Genomic DNA, 15,674 nt, shown 5'->3' on the forward strand with positions numbered 1-15,674 from the left:
TAAGCCAGACTTCTATTAGTTTAATTATATTTTTTACACGTTTCTTATTAGACAGCTAGTTTAATGATTTTTTCCACACTTTGAGGTGAAATGTTCATATTAGGATTCTGTAATGAGAAAGAAAGCATAAATTTGAAGAGTGTCTTTCAGGCAGACTAAAAGAAGGGTTGCCCTATTCAACCTGTCAATTCCTAATAATAATAACAATAACAATAACAACAATAACAACAACAACAATAATAATAATAATAATAAAGTTACAATTGAAGCTTTACAAAAATCATATTTAGCATAAATATAATATAATCATTATTGTGCATTTCCACAATAAATTATAAAAAGGAAAACAAATAATACAGAAATAATACAAATCAATCTACAAGCAGTTATGTTTAAAATAAATGAGGTAGGTTTTCTATTTCTTATAAGTCAATTACACCATTATTGTAAAATGATGCAGAACATTTAAATGATTTCATGATGTGTGTGAAGAAGATGAATTCTTAATTGTTATCAGGAATCCAATTTACCATTGAGTGTAAAATGAACACCTTTGGAAAGCTGTTACTATAATTAAATAACATATCAGATATCTCTCCAGAAAACAGTGTTTTGAATACAAAAATGACAACTACAAATGTATTCTCAACAGACTGAAAAAAAAAAAATAAATAAATAATCCAGTTTTACTGAAAGTTACAGTTTTGAACACTCTGTTTAAGTTATATATGATAAAAAGAGGAATAAACTAGTACTTATTCTGTACAAGAGATGCATGCCTTACAACTTTAATAAACTTCTCTTAAAGGGTCAGTAAACATGTAAACAAGAGAGATATCCAGTCAGCATTTCCTATTTGGCTTTGTGAGAAGTATTTAACTAAGTGTATAACTAGGAAGTCTTGGAGAAAGTAAGTTGTCACAGAATAAAGTGGAAGTGCCTTACATAATTACCAGTTAAGGACCAGGAGTCTGGACCGGAGAATGTCCAGACAGTTAAGGACAGGAGACTTAACTGGTAATACATAATTACAGTTAAGGAACAGGAGACATAAATTAGGGAAAAAATATAATTTTAAACTGTTGCCATTAATGATTGTGTTGGTACTGTTCTCTTTATTAATTTTTCAAATTATTCATGAAAAGGAGTGAATAGTTCACTGAGGAAGTAATAGTTGTAGATAGAGCACTGAAGATGAGGCAAGTTGCAGAAGAGTCTTAAATTACCATCAGATAAAAACAAAACAAAAAACCAACCAAACAAACAAACAAAAAAAATAAAACAGGAAATGAAGTTCAACAAACATAAAAACATAAATGCAGAATTACACACATGGACATTTGTAAACTTCTGAGTCTCTGTAGGGTTTCAGTAAAAGTATCAGCTCCCTGCTCAGTAGTGATCAACAACACAAATAAGATGTGGCAAGAGCTATTAGGGAATGAAGACATTAACAAAATATATACCATACAGAAGTTATGTTATACATACTTCTGAAACTATGCTCTATCTACATCACATTCTTCTCAAAAAGAGTGCAATTGATATCTAAAAGGTGAAAGTGGTGACAAAGATACATCATGAAGTGAAATGTTTCTGTACAGGAAAGAAATAAGTAGAACTGGGCTTCAAAACTGAGACTGCCAAGCAGGGATATTCTGCAGATTAAAAGTTACATATAACATAGAAAATTAAAAGGAAAAAAATGTTCTCTATCAGAAGACTTCTTATAGTATTACCAGTTAGGTCAGGAAAGAGCTACAGATGGTGAAAAGCTGGGTGTAAAGAAAACATGTTCCTTAGAAATGCCAGTAAAGGCCTGGATTTTCCTTTTGGTCTTTCTCAGATTGGATTCTGTTTTAACTGAAAGTCAGATACCAAAATATCTCAGTCCTCAGTGAGGAGGAATTAGGATGTTAAGATAAAACAATGCATGATAAATAAAAACAATAGTAATACTCTGGGATTCACAACAAAAAAAAAAGAAAGATGGAAGCATAAGAGGGTAAAGAAACAAGACTGACCGTTTGAGGGCTTTCATTGGGTTGACCAGGTATGGAAGTTTGAATGTTGTCCTTTCTGTATGACCAAAACCCAAACATCTTGTAATTTATAAAAGCAAGTATCTTTCAGGATCCTCTTGAATTTGGATAATAAAATCACTACCACAAACAGCAACCACACACACACACACACACACACAAAAAAAATAGAACAATTTTTTATGTTTTGTTAGTGAAGTTAGAATCATCTCATTTGTAACATACTTCAGGACATCTCAGTTTTGCAGAATATGAATTCATGTTTCATGTATTTGTTATAACTGAGGGGCGAATAGCTTCCTCAGGGTCAGAACTACCCAATCAAGTAGTATGCACAGCTCAAAGTACAATTGAAATAGCTTCTGTAAAAAATGCGAAGTATTCAGAATAAAGGAAACATATTAATACAATTCTATTGTCCAAAATGAAAGGCAGGATATTAGTTGAAAAATTAAAAAACAAACAAACAACAACAAAAAAGAATAGAAAAATAAAAAGTGTAATGGTTCAAAACAAACAGTAAAGCTGTAAACTTGAAATTCCTGAAGTAATTTTTAGAAGAGTTAGGCTCCCAGTAAGGGGGACAAAAGAGTGATTTCATTTTTAAAGATAAAAAAAAATAAAAAAAATAAAAAAAAATCTCATTATGTAACTGTTCTTGTTTTTCATAAAGCACTACAGAAACAACGTTTCTGTTACTCATTGAAAATACCTTTCTCAAGAGGGGAACAGCAATCAGCTAATTCAGGTCATCAACATATGTCTTTATTTAGCTCATGACACAATTCTTCTTCTTTCATTTTATTTAGTGTTTTTAATATTTAGTGATTTCCTGAAGATGTGCTACGTATTAGTATTATCTGAGTGAATATATGCAGAACACTTCTCAAATGGCCAGCTTGTTACCTCCATCTCTGCTACATGGTCATGCTGTAACTTTGTGTTAGTGCTCCAACTTTCTCATCAAAACCTTTCATCAGTTCTAAAATGTTCTGGCAAGTACTTTTTGATTCAATATTTTGTGACAAAAAAAAAAAAAAAGTCCATAACTTCATTAAAAAGATTTCCAGGTTCTACTTCCTTTACCACCAATGACCATCTATTAAGTAAAGGAAAAAAAAAAACTGTCTTCAGAACAGGATGATACAAGCACACAAAAAATACAGCATGGGGTGCACTCTTTCAAAGAGAGAAAAAAATAATAACAATCAAATAACTTCTTATTAATCAAACACTGGCAATTCCATGGCTCAAATGAGGCAGGATCCTACTGTAAATAAATAAATAAATAAATAAATAAATATCATTAGACAATTAAATGACAGCATAGTGTACACAAATAAGAAGGCCAAATTAAGATATTGCAAGCAGACTTGTTTAAATTTATTTAATTATTTTCTGAACTGCCTGTTTAATGTTTCAGAACTAACAGTGTTGTCTAAAGACAAACATGATTGTTCTCATCAGCATATCATAATCTTTGCACCATTTTCCATTAACCAGCACATAAAAATTAGCTCCATAACACTAAGGAAAAATACATCAAAATGACACATTTGCCATAAGTAACTAAGTATGTCTTGTATTAGTGGGAGCTCTAACCATCAACCATCTGATCATGTGGGTGGGACTGAGTTGTACGAGGAGTTATGTATTGCCATGCTAGATGCTACAGATCTGAGAACAATCCTGGGTCATCAGGTCATCTACAATGACCTATTTACTTATGTTTAAGCAACAAAATATGACTGCCTGTGCAAAGCTAAATCCATGTATCCATCTTCCTGGTTAAATGAAGTGCATTAGGAATGTACTATGTCAGACAGTACACACAGTGATCACTTGTTTAGTCTACTGATGTTTGTCTTTCTTTATGCTAAACTCAGATACAACAGCCCATCCTTCATTCTTCTGTGTATTTCTTCAAGCACTGTTGTGGAAAGGGACAACGCTTACCGTTTGTTGAATAACATAACACTCTCATAAAACCTGATAAAATCACCACAGGCAAAGAAAAGTAAACCAGCTGTCAAGTGGAAATAAACTCATTTATTTATGATTTTGAAAATTTAATTTTCAGCTAAAGATTTCACCTAAAATTCATTTTCAGAAAAGCATATACTGGAAATGCCCTCTCTAGATACTTGGTTCTCTTAGAATAATAGCTAACACCTCAACATCTGTAAGTAGAGCCAAGCATTTAAGGAAAGAGCTGGCAGGATATTTATCTGCTTTTAGAATACTGTTAGAATACCTTGAGAATTGCCACTAGCATTGGTGAAAAAAAAAAATACTAATATTCAAGGAATTCAATTTCTATATTTTTCTAAATAACATCTTGGATATTTTTCCACTTCTGTATTCAGTAGATATATTATTAAAGATATACAGCCTACTCCAAACTTACTATAAACTAAGTCTATAAAGGTAACCATTCTTACCCAGAGCTGCAGCTGAAAAGCCAAAATTCTTGATTCATATTTCTTCAGGGAACTTAACTTATATCAGTATTATAGAAGCATTCTGAAACTTTTGCACTGTAATATCCTGGAGAAGAAGACATGTTAGAGCATGTAATGTTCTCCATTCTCCTTTGAATATCTGTGCTCAATCTCTCAGGAATGCAGAATACTTCTAACTTGAGACCAAAATTATTTTTTTTCCATAATCACCAGTAAACTAGCTGTGCTTCCAAACAGACAAAGTACAGGAATGCAGGCATCAGAGACTTTCTGTCAAAGGCAGTGCTGAGAACAGAAACTGGACTCCTTCCTTATAACTGAGATACTTCAGTTTCCCAAGCTGCATGAAAAAGATTAGCAAATACTTCTTTGAAAGACTGGTAGCTCTGCATCACTAAATATACATATACACAGTTTATATAGCATTCCAGTGGTTTCTACACATGGATGTATTTGAACATGTGTCACAATCTTAGTGATGAGAAAACTATAAAATCAAAATAAGCTTGTTTGGTTAAGCAAATTCAAGTTAATTTGACCCTCTGATTCTGTTCTGCAGTGTTGTTGCTTCTTTGTTGTTGTTGTTGTTTGTTTGTTTTGTTTTGTTTTTGTTGTTTTGTTTTTGTTTTGTTTAATTGTTACATTACGTGATTTCAAGGGTAAAGATTTGCACCGACGATTTTAATTTTCAATCCAAGGTCAAATCAAGGACAGTACCCAAAATAGGAAGTTATAAGGACCAACACTCTCTTTATACAATATTGTATATATTTATGGAGCCAGGCTCTCCTCAGTGACATCTAATGACATCTAAATAGGGTAAGGGGCAATGGGTGCAAGCTGGAACACTGGAGGTTCTGCTTAAAAATGAGACTAACCTTTCTCACAGTGAAGGCAACAGAACACTGGAACAGGCTGCTCAGGGAAGTTGTGGAGTCTCCTTCTCTGGAGACATTCAAAACCTGCCTGGATGAATTCCTGTGTGTCCTGGTTTCAGTTAGCACAGAATTAATTTTCTTCCTAGTAGCTGGTGGAATGCTGTGTTTTGGCTTAGGATGAGAAGAGTGCTGATAACACCCCGATGCTTTAATTGTTGCAGAGCAGTGCTTATACTAAGCCAAGGACATCTTAGCCTTTTGCTCTGTCCTGCCAACGGGCAGGCTGGGGGTGCAGTAAGAGCTGGGAGGGGACAGACCCAGGACAGGTGACCCAAACTAGCCAAAGGGGTATTCCATACCATCTGACGTCATGCTAAACAATATATAGGGGTGGCTAGCTGGGGGGAGGGGGCCGGACTGCTCGGGGTTAGGCTGGGCATCGGTCAGCGAGTGGTGAGCAATTGTATTGTGCATCACTTGTTTGTACATACTATTATTACTTTCCTATTATCACCATTGTATTATTATTGTTATTATTTTATTATTATTTTGTTATTATTATTTTCCTGTCTTATTAAACTGTCTTTATCTCAACTCACGGGCTTCACTTTCCATTTCTCTCCCCCGTCCCAGAGAGGGAGGGGGGAGGGTGAGCGAACGGCTGCGTGGTGTTTAGCTGCCGGCCGGGTTAAACCACGACACTGTGTGACCTGATCTAGGTGTTCCTGCTCTGGCAGGGGGATTGGACTAGATGATATTTTAAGGTCCTTTCCAGTCCCTAACATTCTGTAATTCTGTGATACTTTATAGTCACTGGATGTCAATATTACAGGGTATTATTTTTTCTTGATTGTCAACCAGCAAGAAATTTTGAGTTTATATGAGGAAACTGAGTTTATATACATCTGAAAATGTACAGGATAAATGATATGCCAGAATTTCAAAGCAAGGCCTTTTACTTATGATGATTTCTGTCATATAGGTGATACAGATAGTCTGAGGTTGTAAAATTTGGGTCCAGGGAGAGGAATTCCAGTAATCTCTTTCTCTGTAGTTACTAGCATCTTCCAACCAGTTTTTCTGATGGGTTAAAGATGGGACTTCATTATGTCATGGGAATCCTCATTCACTCTAGACAGAACTTAGTACTGGACACAATTTCAACTGAGGATATTTCAGTTTCAAATGTGTAAATGACTAAGATTTAACCAAGCTAGGTCATTTTGTTTGTTTGTTTTTATGCACAGGATCCCTCCTTAAATTTTGACAAGGAAATTAGTTAACTCTGTAGTAATTCATTTTCCAGTACTAATGCATTGTTGATAAAACGTGTTATAGTGTTTCTCTTTCATTCCCTATAGTCTTCTGTAACCACATGGCATCTAGTAGAAGTGACTGGATCTGTTGTTTATCCTTCTAATGCAAAAACCATGAAAAACGTGTACTATGTTAGAATTAAAGGTCATAGAGATGACATGCTATTAAGGCAATGAATTTCTGAATTTTTCTATCCAGCCTTCATGTGAATATCCTATTTGAAGGGGAAATAAAACTTGTTCCTGGTGTATGTGTAGCTCAGCTAGCTTTCTCAAATGTCTTTATCCACCTTCTCTTTAAGCTTGCATCACTTTTCTAGCTGCAGACAGTTTAGATCACAGACACTGAGTGGTCACATGATTTTAAGTTTCCGTATGATGACTGCAGGTTTTAGACACTAAGCCCACTCAAGCATACTCTATTTTAGTCTGAACATTTCTTAGCTAGGCATAAATTTGTACACCAGATGCTGCCTTATAATTAACACATTGGGATTTGGGAGCTGTAGATTTTTCTGGTTACAAACTTCCCATCAAACCGACATCTGTGATTTATGCTTCCAACTTGCTTTCAATATATTTACATAATCTGTTCGATATAAGGAGAGATCATAAACTCTTCTTACATATTTAGAAATATATTCCACAAGAAGTGTTAAAACCAAATCAAGGTATGACTTAAGTTTTGCTTTTACAGAGATAGTTATTTAAAACACCTATAATCAAAACTTTGCAAAACAAACATAATTTTCCTTTCTTCCCAAGGGAGAAGGAGAAAAAATAAAAATAGAAATAAAAAATAAAGTACTTGAAAAAGAAGGTTCAGAAATTAAATATATGTATATATATGTATATGACCTTTCTCTGCCTTTTGAACATTGTTAGTTACTTTGTATTTCCTGTTTTTTCGTTATAAGCATTTCAGAAAACTTCAGACTATTTTAAAAAGACCAGTAAGGAACAGCATAGCTGTGTGTGGATCTGCAGCAATGAGCCCCATACTGACCTCAGTGCCAGGGTGCTTTCCTCTAGCCCTCACAGCTGCTATTCGAAAAAGTGCAGTTTCAGTCTCTTATCTCTGGAGGACACAAGCAGCATTCCTTTAGAACATCTGTCAGGGCCATCCAGTAAATCAAATTGATCATATCAAAGGAAAAAATTGTCTGCTGCACAGAAGGGTCTATTCTGAGAGAAGATGCCAGAAATTGCTCAGGATCTTCCCCTTTTCAATCAGAGGGTGGTGTGGAACTGCAACAGATTGCCCAGAAAGGTTGTGGATGCCCCATCCCTGAAGGTGTTCAAGTGCAGATGGCATCTATGGCTATGGCAGAAGGTTAGAACTAGATGATTTTTGAGGTCCCTTTCAGCCCAAGCCATTCTATGATTCTAAAAATTTCTCCTTCCCCTTCTTTCTTACCTGCTGTTCCTGCATTCCATAGTGGATTCCATCTCAAAAAATAGATAGACGGATAGATGGATAGATGGGTAGATGGATAGATGAAGGATAGATTGATAGATGGATAGATGGACAGGTGGATAGATGGATAGGTGGATAGGTGGATAGAGAAAGAAAGAGAGAGAGGAAGGAAGGAAGGAAGGAAGGAAGGAAGGAAGGAAGGAAGGAAGGAAGGAAGGAAGGAAGGAAGGAAGGAAGGAAGGAAGGAAGGAAGGAAGGAAGGAAGGAAGGAAGGAAGGAAGGAAGGAAGGAAGGAAGGAAGGAAGGAAGGAAGGAAAAGTTATCTTCTTGTATTCACTGAATCATTGATAATGTATCATCACTCCACTTTCTGCCCTAGAATCAACTGACTAAATCCTTCTAAACAGACAGAACACTTATGTACTTTAAAATATGTATTATGATATTAGGATTAATTTTATTCTGTGAACATTTCCTTGAAGGTTGAACCCCAACTGGCTAATACCTTTACAATTTACACTCAAAATTATAAGAAATGCCTTAGAAATTGTCTCTAAATATTTTAGAATAAAATATGCAGAAAACATGGCTATGTAAAAGGGGATTGTGGATAACTAAAAATAAAAATTGTCCAAGGTAATGTAAGAAAAAAAATGAAATATTATGATTTAAATTGCACATACCTGGCTATCAAATAATATTGTAAATTAATATTTTCACAACCATGAGAAAGCTGCCTTTAATTAAAAAAAAAAAATGTTGAAGATAGTTTTAAGTTCTGTTCCAAGCCAAGTAATTCAATAAAAAAAAAAAGACAGAAGCTCAGTTACGAAGTTAAGAAGTTAATGGATTCTAGCCTAGGAGCTGGCAGGACTCACTGAGAGGGCTTTAAAGTAGGTAAGAAGGGGGACAGGGCTGAAACAAGGCTTGTTAGAGCTGTGCCGGGGGAACAATGGCTAGGCCAGAGGAACAGGCAACGGCTCAGCTGAAGTGCATCTACACCAATGCAGGCAGCATGGGTAACAAAAAGGAGGAGCTGCAAGCCATCGTGCAGCAGGCAGGCTACGACTTGCTTGCCATCACGGAAACATGGTTGGACCACTCTCATGACTGGAGTGTTACAATGTCTGGCTATAGGCTCTTCAGAAGGGACAGGCAGCACAGAAGGGGTGGTGGTGTGGCTCTCTATATTAGAGTGTTTTGATGTCATGGAACTTGAGGCTGGTAATGATAAGATTGAGTCCCTATGGGTTAGGATCAGCGGGAAGGCCAACAGGGGAAGCATCCTGGTGGGGGTCTGTTATAGGCCACTGAACCAGGATGAGAAGATTGATGAGGATTTCTACAGGCAGCTGACAAAAGTTGTGAAATCATCAGCACTTGTTCTTTTGGGGGACTTCAACTTCCCAGATATATCCTGGAAGCACAACACAGCCTAGAGAAAACAGTCTAGGAGGTTTCTGGAAAGTATGGAAGATAGCTTCTTGATAGAGCTAGTTAATGAGCCTACCAGGGGAGGTGCCCCGCTAGACCTTCTGTTCACACACAGAGAAGGACTGGTGGGAGGTGTGGTGGTTGGAAACTGTCTTGGGCAGAGTGACCATGAAATGGTAGAGTTCTCCATTCTTGGTGAAGTCAGGAGGGGGATCAGTAATACCACAGTCTTGGACTTCTGTAGGGCTGACTTTGAGCTGCTCAGGACACTGGCGGGTAGAGTTCCTTGGGAGGCAGTTCTGAAGGGCACAGGAGTCCAGGAAGGCTGAGCGCTCTTCAAGAAGGAAATCTTAATGGCGCAGGAGTGGTCTGTCCCCACATGTCCAAAGATGAGCCAGAAGGGAAGAAGATCAGCCTGGCTGAACAGAGAATTGTGGCTTGAGCTTAAGAGAAAAAAAAGAATGTTTTCTTTGGAAAAGACAGTGGGCTACACAGGAGGATTATAAAGATATTGTGAGGCAGTGCAGGGACAAAATTAGAAAGGCAAAAGCTCATCTGGAGCTCAATCTGGCTACTGCCACTAAAGACAACAAAAAATGTTTTTACAAATACATCAGTGCAAAATGGAGGACTAAGGAGAATATCCATCCTTTACTGGATGCGGGGGGGGGGAACTTAGTTACAAGAGATGAGGAAAAGGCTGAGATGCTTAATGCCTTCTTTGCCTCAGTCATTAGCAGCAAAACCAGTTGCTCTCTGAATACACAGCACCCTGATCTGGTGGAAGGGGATGGGGAGCAGGATGTGGCCCTCATAATCCATGAGGAAATGCTTGGCGACCTGCTACAGCACTCAGATGTAAGTAAGTCGATGGGGCCAGATGGGATCTACCTGAGGGTACTGAGAGAACTGGCAGAGGAGCTGGCCAAGCTGCTTATCATCATTTATCAACAGCCCTGGCTATCGGGGGAGGTCCCAGTCGACTGGCAGCTAGCAAACATGACGCCCATCTACAAGAAGGGCCAGGGAACTATAGGCCTCTCAGTTTGACCTCAGTGCCAGGGAAATTCATGGAGCAGATTATCTTGAATGTCATCACATGGCACTTGCAGGGCAACCAGGCAATCAGGCCCAGTCAGCGTGGGTTTATGAAAGGCAGTTCCTGCGTGATGAACCTGATCTTCTTCTATGAGAAAGTGACATGCTGGGTGGATGAGGGAAAAGCTGTCGATGTGGTCTACCTTGACTTCAGTAAGGCCTTTGACACTGTTCCCCACAACATTCTCCTCAAGAAAATGGACTGGCATACACATTGTGGGGTTGTGGTGAGTTGTGGTGAATGAAGTCAAATCCACCTGGAGGACGGTCACTAGTGGTGTTCCCCAGGGCTCAGCACTGGGGCCTGTCCTCTTTAATATCTTCATCGATGATCTGAATGAGGCAATTGAGCGCACTGTCAATAAGTTTGCAGATGACACCAAGTTAGGTGTGTGTGCCAATCTGCTTGAGGGTAGGAAGGCTCTGCGGTAGGATTTGGATAGGCTGGGCAGATGGGCTGAGGTCAATTGTATGAAGTTCAACAAGGCCAAGTGCCGGGTCCTGCACATGGGACACAACAACCCCAAGCAGAGCTACAGGCTGGGAGATGAGTGGTTGGAAAGCTGCCTGGCAGAGAAGGACCTGGGAGTATTGGTTGATAGTCAGCTGAATATGAGCCATCAGTGTGCTCATGTGGCCAAGATTTCCAACTGTATTCTGGCTTGTATCAGAAGCAGTGTGGCCAGCAGGACTAGGAAAGTGATTGTCCCCCTGCACTTGGCTCTAGTGAGGCAACGCCTTGAGTACTGTGTTCAGTTTTGGGCCCCTCACTACAAGGACATCGAGGTGCTCAAGCAAGTTCAGAGAAGGGCAACAAAGCTGGTGAGGGGTCTGGAGAACAAATCTTATGAGGAGCAGCTGAGGGAACTGGTGTTGTTCAGCCTGGAGAAGAGGAGGCTCAGGGACGACTTTATTGCTCTCTACAGGTACCTTAAAGGAGGCTGCAATTAGGTGGGGATTGGTCTGTTCTTCCATGTGCCTGGTGACAGGATGAGGGGGAACGGGTTAAAGTTGCACAAGGGAGGTTTAGGCTCGATACTAGGAAGAACTTCTTTACCGAAAGGGTTGTTAGGCATCGGAATGGGCTGCCCAGGGAAGTGGTGGAGTCACCATCCATGGAGGTCTTTAAAAGAAGTTTAGGTGTAGAGCTTAGTGATATGGTATAGTGAGGTCTTGTTTGTGTTAGGTTAGAGGTTGGACTAGGTGATCTTGGATGTCTTTTCCAACCTTGATGATTCTGTAATTGAGTTAGTTACTCAAGATAACTGAAGGAATAAGAGTTTTAATTCTGAACATCTGAACAATGCTGTATAATCACCCTCTAATATTTCTTTTCAATATATATTTTCAATGTACCATCTGCCTGATGGAATATTTAACTCTGAGCATTATTTACTCTGTGAAAAACAAACCATTAATGCAAGTACTTGTCTTTAATTTTTCTAGAGAAGCTGTGCAGAGAATTAATAAAATAATAATAATAATAAATAAATAAAAAGAATAAATCTTCCTATCTCACGTGTTTCTAACTTTGTATCTAGAATAGTGCATTAGCAAATTAAATCATAGAACACATACATATAATTGTATACATTTCACGTACACATGTCTACATGAAATGTACTCAAACAAGTACCCAGTCCCTGAGTAGACATGAAATTGAAAAGATATTTTCCTCTTTTTGCAACATCAGAGATCAATATATATTTGTATTTGTAATACCAGATCACTATCCCAATATAATCACAGGTGAACTACAAAACAAACATCTATTCCTGGCTAACTTTAATTCACAGGGATTATTCTCACTGATACTGTAAAGAAAAAGAAAATTAAGATGAAAACATCTTAATTAAAATTAAGGAGCATTTGCTATCATTAAAATGTAATATGTTTAAGAAGGACACAGCTCAGATATTAATATACATTTTTATCCATTAAAAGTCAAAGGCAGTGCCCTGTTACAACCTTGTGGCAGATCAGGACCTGCTCATAGTCATCACCAAGAATAGAGACACTATGAAATCAGTTACAGAGTCACAGCATGCTGTCCACCTGGACAACTGAAATATAAGAAACTTGTAAGTGAGAGAAAGACAGGAGGTGCACTGTCATGGGGAAGGCCACTGACATACTGACACCCTGCAAACCTACCCTCCAAGAGAGGAGTCTGAGAAAGGTGGGGATTTCCATGTGACAGCTTGAGATTTAAATCCATAGAGTACAGAAAGAGAACACGAATATGAAACTTTCAGGGTTCAACTTCCCTGCCGTGCTTGTTGTCTTTAAGCTCCAGCACCTTCCACCTCTGACAATTAAAATTACCTACAATTGCTTACACATTTTTTTTCCCAACTGATATGAAATGGAAGTCATAGAAGTTAAAAGAAGTTTCACCAAATATCTTTTCTGAGTTTGCTCATAATCTATACTGTCTGGTGGTTCATTCCCTATTTTCCCTGACTTAACACTGAAGTCTGCGCAAAGTAACACAGCATTAACATATACTAAAATCAGCAAACACTCTATAGTCCAGATAATTTCCTATATCCATTAATTAATAGTCTTTTATTACTAATAAAATTTATTTTAATAATAGCTGCACATTAAAGAATTATTTAAAACATTTGCATGACCTCAGTTATTGGAAATGTAGTAAGTGTGTTCCCTTACTGCACACATAATCTATAATTTAGGCTACCCATGTGAGTTTCATTGCACTGTTGTAATTAACCTATAGGTGTTTCCTATAAACCTATAGGAGTTTAATTTCATCTTCTTTGATGCTGATTAATATAACATTTCTCCATGTCTGATCTTTCTAATATGAAAAACTTTACCATTACAAATAAAACAAAAATAAAGCTAAAATGCATACAAGCATGGAAATCTTTTCTTTTTTCTTTTCTATTTTTTATGCAGAAAAAAAAAAAAAGTTATGTAGTATAATCCAATATGCGATCTATTCTATTAAAGTATAAAAGTCAACATTGCTTATTCAGAAGTCTGCTCAGCTAGCAAAATGGGCTGACATTACACCTTTTAGGTAGTCAATCTTTAGCTACACATTTTTTGTTTGTATTTTATCTATCACTAGGAACTCTGCAGGATGCCTGCCCATATTCATTCACCATGGTTATTGCTTTGGTTTCAGTTGTATGGGATTAAAACATTTGTGGTCAAAAGCCTCTTGAAATTTAGCACAGTTAAAATGAACCAGCTAGCTCCGATTTTAAGAGTTCTAAACATGTCTGGGAAGCATCTTCATAGATATGTCAGAGCTGTTTGTCCACTTTTGAATGTTGCCAGTTTCCACATTTTTATACCATACTGACTGGAGACCTTGAAAATCCCACCCTGAGATCCACACATGTAAAGCTAAACTATAGACATGGATTTTTTTCCTTGTCCTGTTTTTCAGAAACTTGCGTGGCTCAGAGACCATGGGAGACCATTAATAACAGCATAGGTTGCTGTTATAACCACCAGTAAAAGATGGTATACTTCAGATTATTTATCATTGATGTAGAGTTTAAATAAAAAATAATACACAAGAAGAATTAGCTTTGAATTTACTTCTGACAAAGTGCAGCTACATGACTGGTGAAGCAAGAAGGCATATTACTTTTTCACGGCAGAACAATGTAAACCAGGAGGAAACAAGAATTAAAAATAAAAATAATAAAAATAAAAATCTTGCACTTTCTTTATGCTTATTATCATTCATCTGTTTATTTTTATTTGTGTTTTTTTTTAATTTTATTTTTTTATTTTTTCTCAGTTATAAAAAAGTGATTGCTTTTTTGCTCATGAAGATGCCTGTAACTGAAATTTTAAATATCTAACAAACCCTAAAAATCTAGCTATCATGAAATCACCATGTACAGTGCAAATGCACACAATAATGCACAAACACAGATGCCCAAATACAGAACTTACACAGTTCACTACAGTTTTCAATTTTCACATTAAAGATATGACAGCCAGGGTAATAAAAGCACTGAATAACTGAATGAGTAAAAGAAAAAAAAAAAAAAGAAAAAAAAAAAGGCTACTCCAAAGAAAAGCTTCTGATGGAACGGAAGAAAATTGCTTGCCTGGCTGCATACAAGAACATACACTTTTGGAGCGTCTACACAATTTGTAATAGCAACTATTTGGTGTTTTTAGAGGTTAGCAAGTGTTTTTTGTTTGTTTGTTTGTTTGTATCTTTTTATTGTTATTGTTATCATTATTATTGTGGAAATATAAAGAAGCATTTCTTTAGCTATGCATTTCTTTATCCATATGCAACTTTAGATTATTTACAATTACAAAAAATTGTTTTGAATTTTTGTAGGTATGTAAGAATGGTTGACTACTTAAGAATACAAGAATAGTCCATTCAATAAATCTACAAAATATGTGTGTTTTTTTTTTCAGACAATGCTGACTGGACAAATATTCAAACTAATACATGTAATGGCTTTCAATGGTGTGTTCAAATTTCACATAATTTGCTACACAAGCAAGGATCAAAGATAAAATTATTTTACTCTGTAAACAGTGTCAACACAAAACAAACAAACAAAAAAAAAAAAAGGAAAAAAAAAAAGTAGAAATGGGGTACCTGAAAATTAGCTAAGCCAGCATGGTATTATTCAGACATTCTGATAATATATCCTATTGAAACAAGATATTTGAGATACTACATACTGGACTGCTCAGTTTCTATAGTAACATAACCATTGAAATTTGTAAAACATAAACTAAAAAGTATGTCTCACGTGTAGTTATGATCATATCTGCAAGTGTTTAGCAGGGAACAAAATAAGTGAAATATAAATAATGATTATATTTGTAACAACTATTTTTATAACGGGAAAAATGGAAAAAAAAATATCACTTGTAAAAATCTGTTCTTCAAAGTACACCAAAAATAACAATAATAAAAAAAATAAAAAAATCCTTAACCAGGCAGCCAACTGTCACATGACAAAAATGACTTAAAATTTAATTGACTTTACATTTTCCTCTGGTTTGTGACA

The 15,674-nt window shown here is 36.6% G+C and overlaps 1 long non-coding RNA gene across 3 annotated transcripts in view; it reads right to left on the reverse strand.

The window, feature by feature from the left end:
• LOC137848357 (uncharacterized) overlaps window positions 1-15,674 on the reverse strand; it is a 527,539-nt gene that overhangs the window by 456,397 nt on the left and 55,468 nt on the right. The window lies entirely within an intron of this gene.

Source organism: Anas acuta, chromosome Z, assembly GCF_963932015.1.
Source record: "Anas acuta chromosome Z, bAnaAcu1.1, whole genome shotgun sequence".
NCBI lineage: Eukaryota > Metazoa > Chordata > Aves > Anseriformes > Anatidae > Anas > Anas acuta.